Below are 10,823 nucleotides of genomic sequence, written 5' to 3'. Positions count from 1 at the left end.
GTCTCCTTGTTAATCCACTGAGGATGAAGGTAGCATGAAGGATATTAATGTGGAGACATGACACAAACTTGAGTCACTAAAGATCTGCCATATTTACCTTTTCCTGGACTTGCCATTATGGAGGATAATGAGTGTCCTTATTGTTCAATCCTATTTTAGGTCAGGTCATCTGTTACTTTCTACTGAAAGCATTCTATCTGACTTCAAGAGGGTCTACAGGGACCTAAGACCCTCAACTCAATCGATCTATCAGTATGTTACCCTTATTAAGTATATAATGTTTTGACCATGCTTCCACACCTATCATCTAAAAAGACTCATAACTCACCTCTGATAGTTTTAGGGCAAATATTATTCCATTTAAATAATGGGAAATCAGAAACAAAAAAATTGAGTAACTTGACAAAAAATAGTTTAAATAAGTGTCTGTATCAGAATTTGAACAAAGATACAATAGCAACAGGACCCATAATCTTCATGGCATATAATAACTCATCTTTGGATGCTTCTTTATGGCAGGCTCAACACTTTCTTGGTCATCATTCCACTTGATCTTTGACACAATCCTCCCACTTGAAAAAAGATTTTTATGTGTTCACTTTTGAGTATACTGTAGTCCAAGAGGGGATGCAAGTTTTTTTCAAAGTCATGCATCAAGGTAAGAGACGTAGGCAAGATTCACCCTTGTGGATAAAAGAGATCTGCTATATAGCAAAATAATATTGTTTACAATGCAGCCTTCCTACTTCAGTGTCTCTCATGTAAAGTTAGGGCCATGTGGCTAGTTCTGGGCAATGGGCTGTGAGCAGAATTGGCAAGTGTTATTCTTAGTCCAAGGTAAATAGGAAAGGATGTGAGTCTTTTATGCTTCCTTATCTCTTTCCCTCATTTGCACGGCTGGACGTAAAGAGCACCAAGATTTTGAGGTCACTAGAGGGAAGCAGCCAATGTCCAGCCTGGATCTTTGAGTTGATGTGGATTAGAGTTACAAACCTCAAGTCCTCATAGGACTTAACACGAGTATGAAATTACATCTGATGGGTTAAGTCACTGAAACTTTGGAAGTGTGCGTTACTGCAGCACACACATCCTATTCTATTTCAGCTGCTATAAAATTGTCAACGGCTAGCTGGCTTACCCACTACCTAAAAAGAGGTTCGGTTTAACTTTTAAGTACCTAGTAGACCATTTCCGCATATAACACCTTTCTGGTTCTGCTTTAAAGTCCTCAGATACAAAATGCTGGTGCTTTGTAAAGCTCCTTCATTCCTTTGGTTTACGTAGGTGAATAGTTGCTTTATTTATTATACAGTTGGTGGTGGTTATGGAGAATTTTTCTTCACTATGCTTGAGATTTATAGAGCTGGGCTGCCCTTTTATTAGGTAATATATTCAGTTTGGCGTTCTTAGGTGCCTGGAGAATTTGGCATAGATATACTTTTATCATAAAAAAATCCTCATAATGATTATTATTAGCATACACTGTTGTTTATCAAGCCTCAGTACAAAAAAAAAAAAAAATCACAGGTAGTTTTGAGAAGCTAAGTCTTTTGGTCTTTGAGTAGAACAAAGAATGGCATAAATATTTCTGAGTCTTGGTGAATGTACTGATCAAGAAATGCACGAGCTACTAAAATTACAAACACAGCATTGCTGCCGGCATCCTTTAAGGTTTCCCCACTGTACAATGGATTTAACACACCTGAAGTTCCTCCATTGTACCTCCAGGGCACAGCTACAATTTATATGAATTTTGAAACCATCAAATCCCTACCAACTATTCCTGGGAAGAGAAAAGCTCAGTCTCTCACCCCTAACATTGGTAAGCCTGAAGAAACATTGACAATACCTAACGGACACTGCTTGAATGACAGACAAGAAAAAGAGAGGCCGAGAAATAGGAAATGGTTTTCAAAAGGTCACAAAGCAGTTCAGGCCCAGCCAAAGGTGTTTCTGTGTTTATTGAATAATAAACCTCAGAATAAGGAACTCCTGGGCCACACAAAATGTGTGTCCTTCAACATGAGTCCTTCAACATGAGTCCTGTGGCCATAGTCATCTTGCTCTGCATCTAGGACTTAATAAAACTATAGACCACTAGGCTGGGTGTCATCTCAAGGAATTAACTACTACTACCATCTGTTGAATACCCACTAAGTGCCAGAAACTAAGCTACAGTCCTTTAATTCTCACAAAAATCCCATGAGGTAGGTATCATCATCTTAAGGAGGTTCAGAAAAGTTAAGGGATTTATCACTACACCTAATAAGTGACAAGTCAGGTCCATCCCATTTAGTGCTCCTATGTAGCAGTGTTCTCAGGAACAAAGCAGAGAATCCTTATCTCCATTTTACACAAAGGTAGATGTGGCAAAGGAATATTCAACAAATTATTTAAAATATCACATTAAATCAGTCATGGAACTGGAACCAACTATAAACAAAGTCCCAAGGATCAGAGATTGTTTTTCTCCTACCTAAACCTTCGTTTTCTGTATTGAAGTTAATGTCATATGAAGTTAAGAATGGAATGAATATAGACTGAAAAACATTTTTTTTTCTCTTTTCAAACCTTTGTTTTCCCTAGAAAGCTAAGTGTCTATGTAGCATGTGCATTTCATGCCTTAAAACGTATCTGAGAGTATAGTTTCATTTTTTGGAAGGAAAGAGAATAGGTAATTTGACACATAACAGCACTCAGCTGATGCTATGTTGTCATCGTGGAAAGAGGACTATAGCTCAAGAGCCAGGCAAGATCCAGACACAAGGACAGATTTAGGAAGATGCTCTGCATCCTCATGCCTCGTGACAAACATCATGAGCAGCAAGATCGAGACACAAGGACAGATTCATGAAGATGCTCTGTGTCTTCATGCCTTGTGATAAACCTCATGAGCATCTATGAGCATCTCCAGTTCACACAAAAACTTTCCACTTGAAAATTTATTTCAGAGCTTCATTACTTCAGGAATGAGGGTGGCTGCCAAAGGCATGGAATTTAGACAATTAAGGGTCTTAGAAATCAGTGAGCCTGCTACCTCATTTTGCAGATGAGAAAGCTGTGGTCCAGAGAGGGGTCTTGGCTTGTCGAAGGCCATGCAGCTAGATTTGTCACAAAGTCTAAACCAAAAGGAAGGTTATTATGAATCTCACATCATAGCCAGTCAAATGCCTGGAAACCTGGATATATAATCTGTAAACAAAGTCATGATGACCTGGAGGTAAAGAAAGCTGAGAAGCAGAAAAAAATAAAAGTGTTTGTGATGTTTGTGATGTTGACTCTAAGCCAAAGGCAAAGGAGGGAAAAGAAATTGCTCTATGTGCAGTTAGCGTTTATTATTCCCTCCACCATAGAAAAGCATAATCCTGGAGCTAAGGGCAGTGAGGGGGGAAAATGATTACACTGACCCTGTCTTAAAGGGACTCATATTCTATTATGGGAGAGTAGACCTTAGTCACAAAGATTGGAAGAGATGCATTTTGAAAGATCAGTGCAGATAAATTGGTTTTGAGAGTGAGAGAAGGAACAGATTTCAGAGATGATCAATCATCTTCAGCTTACTTAACTTGAAGGAAATTTGCTCATAATCTGGAGAATCTCACATTGTTAGAGCTCATACAATGCCTCCAGCTTAAGAATCCTTATGAAAATGTATAGAAAGGCTGGTTAAAATAAAAAAGAAATAAAGGTGTTATGCCTTCTCTCCTCCACCTCCCTCCAGCCACATCTACTCAGACTGCCCTCGCATGCTCTCTTTCCTTTTCAGCCTGCCTTGTGTGTTCACCATGACTTAGTTTCTCATTTATTGATGTTTGCTGTCTGCTGACCACTGAGGATACCACTAGATGTACATTCCATCAACTACCAGCCTACATGATAAGCACATCATGCAATTAACTTTGTTTTTAGGTGGGAAATACAGTGTAGAGACATTAAGATTCTTTGCCAAAAAAGTCACACAGCTAGAAAGCACTGGAGCCTGGATTCTAATCCTGAAACCAAAGCTCTAACCATAATGGAAAATAATTAACTGGGCTATAATAAAATTAAAAATATATATTCATAAAAGACATCATTAAATCTATGTATAGATCTATCCAAACAATAAATATAGATATATCTAAAATAATCATCTATCATCTCTACATCTGTTTACCTAGATGAGGTAGAGAAAGAGAGAGAGAAAGAATTTGTGTCTTAATTTATATTTTTTCCTCCCCATACTGGATACTGGTGATATTAGGACACTATTCTCACAAAGTTCTGCCATATTAGGCAAGTCAATTACCCTTCCTTGGGCTTCAGGAAAAGCAAAAGCTGATTAAACTGAAGAGGCATGTAATGAATGAAATGAAGTATGCAGATGTCAGCTTCAGAACTTTCTGGTTGCAAATTCCAGGTTCAGTATATCACTAGTTTGTAGACTAGCTATATCATCTTTCTGTAACTTAGTTTTATCATCTGTAAGATACTTACCTGATTGTGCAGACATTAAGGGAGATTATGTATTTTAAATGCTCAATACAGTGCCTAGCACCAGACAGTCAAAATAGACAATGGTGAGGTTTTCGATGCTTTGCAAACATGAAAATTTCCAGTTATAGAGAGTAAGAATATTATTAGCTTCCACTTGGCTGTGAATTTAAGAAAGAAGAGAGCATCTAAGAGTTTTATAGAAGTAAAAGCCTCAACTACCACCAGTGAAAGAAGAAAACGGGATTTAAAATGTATCAGGAATAATATCCAGTTGCATATGTGCTGGCTGTGCAAATAAACACACATAGGTGAATGAGAAAAAGAAACAAAAAGCAACTGGTTTAAATTTTGTCTTTGATTCTGACTAGCTTGGAAACTTGAAACTGCTTAGAGTGGCTCTCTCTTTCAATGTTGCTTCTTCAGAGAAGGCTTCCTGAACTCCTTAAATAGATTGCAGGCAGACCTCAGAGATATTGTGGGTAGAGTTCCAGACCACTGCAATTAAAGCAGATATCACAATAAAGCAAGTCACAAGAAGTTTTTTGGTTTCCCGTTGAATATAAAAGTTATGTTTACACTGTACACTATATTGTATATTATAAGTATGCAATAGCATTATATCTAAAAAAAAACAATGTGCATATTTTAATTTAAAATACTTCATTGCTAAAAAATGCTAACCATCATTTTGAGCTTTTGCTGGTGGAGGTTTAGAATATAGCAAGAATTACCAAAATGTGACACAGAGACACAAATTTGCAAATGCTGTTGAAAAAATGGTGCTCGTAGACTTGCTTGACGCAGGGTTGCCACAAACCTTCAATTTGTAAAAAACGCAATATCTGAGAAGTACAATAAAGCGAGGTATGCCTGCAGTCCTCTTGTTATATGGATTTCTAAAACCCCATACTTCTCCTTCATATCATTGGTTTTTGAAGATTCCATGCTTCTCTCTCAGATCATGTCATCTTGGTTATCATGTGATCATTTCTATGGGCCTCATTACTTCCTGTCTCCACAGCTAAAAGATAAATCCTATGGAAGCAGGAACACATCACTCTTGTTTCCCACCTGCCCTCACTTTGCCTGTGGCAGGACCTGGCACAAGTAACATAAAATAATAGGAGAATAAACATGAGTGTGCAAGTGAGGGAAGTGAAAGGGGAGAGGAGACAGAAATGTGGTAGAAAGAAGTGATGCTGGGATTTGATGCACATCTTCTATAACCAAGTTCAGAGCTTTTCCCTTTATTGCACCAGACTCCTTCCTCCCCTCCTCTTTCCTTCCATCTTTTTCACTTTCTTTAAAATATAATTTTAAAGTATAATTATAAAATATAATTTTAAAATACAATTCAGATCATTATGTGGTTGGATGTTGGACTTGCTTTTCAGAAGGTCTAGGGGAAGCTTTTCTTATCTGTGGACTTGACACTTTCACCAACACTATTAAACACGGACAGTGGAGACGCTGACCTTGGGCACTGCAATCATCAGCTCACTTTTAGTGGAGCCCAAATTAGGCACAACTGGGGAATGAAGGTGATTAGCTTGCCAACAGCTGATGTCAGCCATCTTGATGAGATTAGCACATCTACAACACTGCATCATGAGTGGGTACAGGTGCCTTTAGCCAGGAGCACTCTTTGCCTCTAAATCTGCTTCAGTCATGAGTCATCTTGACCCTCCCCTAGGTTCAGGTGCCAATCTTCTAATTTTTGGTTTCTGGACCAAGCACTCTTTACAGACTATTGAAAATAAAATTACCTTCATCAGTGAGCCTTGCTCAAGGGACATCCTTTTATACCAGCATTTTCTCTGGATCTTGCTATTGACATGGACCAGTCTGGATGGTAGACACCATCCTGGTTCAGCCATTACCCTTGTTATCAGGGGCCCAGATTCTTCTGGAGGCATATATTATTACCTGGGACATGGTTGGAAGGAACCTCAGAGACAAAAGTCATCATCCTTCCTCCCCACTTTTTTTTTTTTTTTTTTAGAAGAAACACGACTTTATTATTCCCAGCACAAAGGGCAGGTCTTCGCAAAACGAGGGGGCAAGTTCTGACGGCAGGAAGGAGGCCCCTACTTGCTGGCAATGAGCGGGCTCCGCAGGACCACAGTGGCCGAGTCCCTGTGCAGGAACATTTTTGAGATGTAGCGGTCCTTGTTGACTGGGTTGGACTTCTTCTTGCCCTTGCCACTCTTGGGGACTTCGGTCCACATCTCCTTCACGTTCTCCAGCACCATGTTGCAGTGCCTGTCGAAGGCTTTCACACGGCCCAGGAGCTTCTTGTTGCGGCAGTTGATGAGCACTTGGGTGTTGTTCTTGACCGACTGGGTGAGCACGGGGAGTGGCCCTGTGTTAAACTCCTCCTCCTCCCGCTTCTGCAGCTCCTCCGGTGTCATCTCACTCTGGGGCTTGTTGAGGAGGCTCATGTTGGCGGTGGTGGCCACGCTCTCAAGTCACTACCGTCTCCTCCGTGTTGCTTCAGCCTTCCGCAGAGAGCCCTCCCCACTTTTTAATAAATGATTGAACTAAGGCCCAGAGAGCAGAAATAATTTGACTAAGGCTTCACATTATGATACATTGTGACAGTTAGATTTAGATCCAGGTATCCTTGACCTGAGTGCTAAGTACAACTGTGGGGAAATACCAACATTTTTTCTTTCTTTTTTCCTTCCGTCCTTTCTCTCTCTCTCTATTGCTTTTGTTTTTGTTTTGTTTCATTTTAATACATTGTAGGTACTGGGACAAACCCAAGTAGCAAGGCTGTTTCCATGGCCAAATATCCAGGCCTTCATTATGCATTCCACTGACTCTCCTCCTACCTCTCACTCTTCCATTAAGTCAACAGGAAAGAGAAGAGGCTGCTTCTTCCCTCTTCCTATTTTTACCACCAGATTTAAGCTCGGAGTCTGTAAACTACCCACCCCACCATACCCCCACCACACAAACACATGTCTTGATTTAGACTAAGACTTGATATCAACTGAATAGCCCACTAAATACATGTACACACAGGATGGAGCCTGTTTAAATCTTATTACCATTCATTTTAATGTAAATTTAGTGATCACTAAGGGCTGCCTCAAAGGCAATGACTCTGCTCCCCTGGTGCAACTCCCCTCCCCAAACATCTTGGAAAAATAAACAGAAAGAAACAAGATCCACATTTTTCATGTCTGTTAACTTTGCAACATGTGCTAACCAAGTAGGTTACTGTAATGGAAGACTGTTATAATTAAGCCCTTTTCTCCCCATGCCATGCTGGAGTTGAGAGTCTGCTGGGAGCGATAAGAAAGTTCTGTTCTACTGAACGTTTTGACGTTGTCTTTTGAAATTGGCAGCTATAGGGTATAAAACCTTTTTTATTTGGGTTGTGGGAGACTGTAAACCATACAAACAATCACATGTGAACTGGAAATACAATATTAAATGTTGAACAAGGGGTATATTTTCTCCTAATTCCAATGAAGCTGTATTTTTCTAGTGGAGTCCCATGATTCAAACATATTTAAATTGGGAAAAAAAAAAAAAAAAACCTTCAATCTTCCAGTCAGTTATAAAACCATTGTGTGCACAGAAACTTTATAACAGCATGGGAGTTTATAATCCCCCAGCAGGAGGATTAGAAATTTGCAATGAGAGAAGTCCTTAATCTTGCACTTACATAACTGCACATTTCTTAGATTTAAATTGTACAAATCAAAAAAAATGAAGATCATTTTGTTCTTTTCTAAAGGGTACTCATAGATAAATGATGACTGGTTAGAGCCTATTGAACGTTTGAAACATTTGTAGAATATAATTTATTCATACCAAATACATCAGAAAAGTAACTCTAGTGTTAAATTACAGCGTGAAGAAATTAAAAGGCAGAAGTGAGCCATTGAGTTTAAATGGATGCTCTGAGGTTTGTAGAAAATGTCAAAAGAGTTCAAATGTTCATAATGTGAAAGTAAATATTTGGGCATACTGTAGGAAGGCTTTATCCTGATGTAAGATAATACAGTTCTTCATGAAATATGTTATAAAGAGAAGACTGTTTAGTCTAGCTCATTTAATTTCCATGTGTTTTATTAATAAACAATTATACCAAAAAGGTTTGTTCTTGCTCCCCATCTTCCTCATTCAAGTCTGTCTAGTTCTCCCATAAAGTGCATTCCTGAGTGAGTCAAACCAACGATAATTTTCCTTTTTCTTACTGATTTTTCTTCATTTATCAGAAAATTTGCTGGATCAGTAAAACATCTGTGAGGACATGAGGGTAGGAGACTAATAATGGTACAAGACTAATAATGGTACTTGGTCCATAGGATGTAGAAATAGCTAAGCCCTGTAGTCATCTGGCCATAATGCCTCCCCAACATGTGAGGGGAGATACAGACACAAAGAAGGCAAAGGCAGGCAAAATATTGCTTTACACATGGCTGGCTTTCGCCTTAAACTTGGGAAGCTGAGCTGGGTTACATGGAGAATTCTTTTGCTATGGTTTGATATTTTAAATGGTACTTTTCTTTAAACTTAACTTGCATCTTGGAACTTACCACTTTAGTAAATCTAAAATAACAATATTAAACTACAAAAAGAACCAAAAAATATAAACAAAATAAAACAAAATGAACGCATAGAGCCAAAGAATAGAATAAAAGAGAAGTGTTTAACCCTGAAGGGAATAATGAATATGCCCATAATTCTATCCATGTATTTACCTAATATCCACATTGCCACCTATTAAATGTCCAGGAATCTAAACAGCAGGGTCAGTACAGTTCTTCCTTTTAACTGTTGCAGAATAAAGATAAGCAGGATATATCCAGGGCTTTGAGGGCAATGTTTTCTTAAACAGGACACCAGACGCTCTAACCATATAGGCCAAAAACAAAAGAAAACCTCGTTATCCACCTAGATGGGTGGGTGGAGGCTGAGGGAAGACAAGTATATGTAGTTAAGCATTAATATTTGAGGAATCTGGGTAGCATGTAACCAGTAAGACTTTTTTCTTCAGTAGTTTGAAATGCATATATCTAATCTAACAAATGACTTATTTACAGTATATAAAGAATGCCTACAAATCAATAAGAAAAAAGCAAAGAATATTTTTAAATGTCAAAACATATGAACAGATACTCAAATTCACTAGTAATCAAAGAAGCAAAGTTAAAACAACAGTGTAATAACACAACACACCCAAAACGATAGGAAAGAAAAAGGGAGAGGGAGAGTGGGAGAGAGGTAAAGGGAGGGAGAGAAAGAAGCAAGGAAGGAAGAAAAGAAGGAAAGAGGATGAAAAATGAATAGATAATAGCAAGTATTGACACAGATTTGGATTAACCAGGAATGTAATATGGTACAAGCACTTTGAAAAACTGCTTGGCTGAACTTCTCATACCTTATTACCCTGAAATTCTACCATAAGCAATTTGACCCTTATGTACTATAAGAATATCCACGTGTTTACCAAAATACATGTACAAAATATATATTTGCAAAAATGTTCACAGCAACACTACTTTTAATAGTAAAAAGCTGAAAATAATCTAAATGTCCATCTTCAATACAGTAGATAAATAAATTATGCTGTATCCACATAATGGTTAAAAATATGTATTTTTTAAAATATTTATTTATTTATTTATTTATTTATTTATTTATTTATTTGGCTGCACCAGGTCTTTAGTTGTGGCACACAGAATCTTTAGTTGTGGTATGCAGGATCTTTTCTTTTTCTTTCTTTTTTTTTTAGCTGTGGCATGCAGGCCCTTAGTTGTGGCATGAGGGATCTAGTTCCTTGACCAGGGATCGAACCCAGGCCCCCTGCATTGGGAGCATGGAGTCTTAACCACTGGACCACCAGGGAAGTCCCTGTATTACACTATATTTAACTTCAGCTACACAACACAAGATGAATGAATCTTACAAAGATTGAGCAAAAGTGGTTTAAGCACTAAAGAGTAGTTACAATATGATGCCATTTATATAAAGTTCAAAAATAAGCAAAACTAATCTATTTGAAGTCCCAGTAGGGGTTAATATTGATCTTGGACAGGGAGGATATCAATTGAAAGGAGGTAAAAAAGAGACATTTGTAGGGAGAGGATGCTGAAAATTTTGTTTCTTGATCTTGATAATGAGCCAGTTGTGCATATTTTATAAAAATTCACTGACCTCTATGATTAGTGCAATTTTCTGCATTATATACTTATATTTCATTGAAATATACCTTAAAAATAGAATTAAAGATTGTTACAAAGGCCCTTTTCACCCAGAAAAGTATTTCTTGAATTTAGCTGTTTGATGGATTATTTTAGAAGAGGAAAAATATTTCTTTTTAAAATAAA

The 10,823-nt window shown here is 37.9% G+C and overlaps 1 pseudogene; it reads right to left on the bottom strand.

The window, feature by feature from the left end:
- Positions 1-6,506: 6,506 nt before the first annotated feature.
- Positions 6,507-6,925, bottom strand: LOC137753713 (small nuclear ribonucleoprotein Sm D2 pseudogene; annotated as a pseudogene).
- Positions 6,926-10,823: the final 3,898 nt, after the last annotated feature.

Source organism: Eschrichtius robustus, chromosome 19, assembly GCF_028021215.1.
Source record: "Eschrichtius robustus isolate mEscRob2 chromosome 19, mEscRob2.pri, whole genome shotgun sequence".
NCBI lineage: Eukaryota > Metazoa > Chordata > Mammalia > Artiodactyla > Eschrichtiidae > Eschrichtius > Eschrichtius robustus.
The sequence above is the reverse complement of the archived record's forward strand: the minus strand, read 5'-3'. Positions and strand labels throughout refer to the sequence as shown.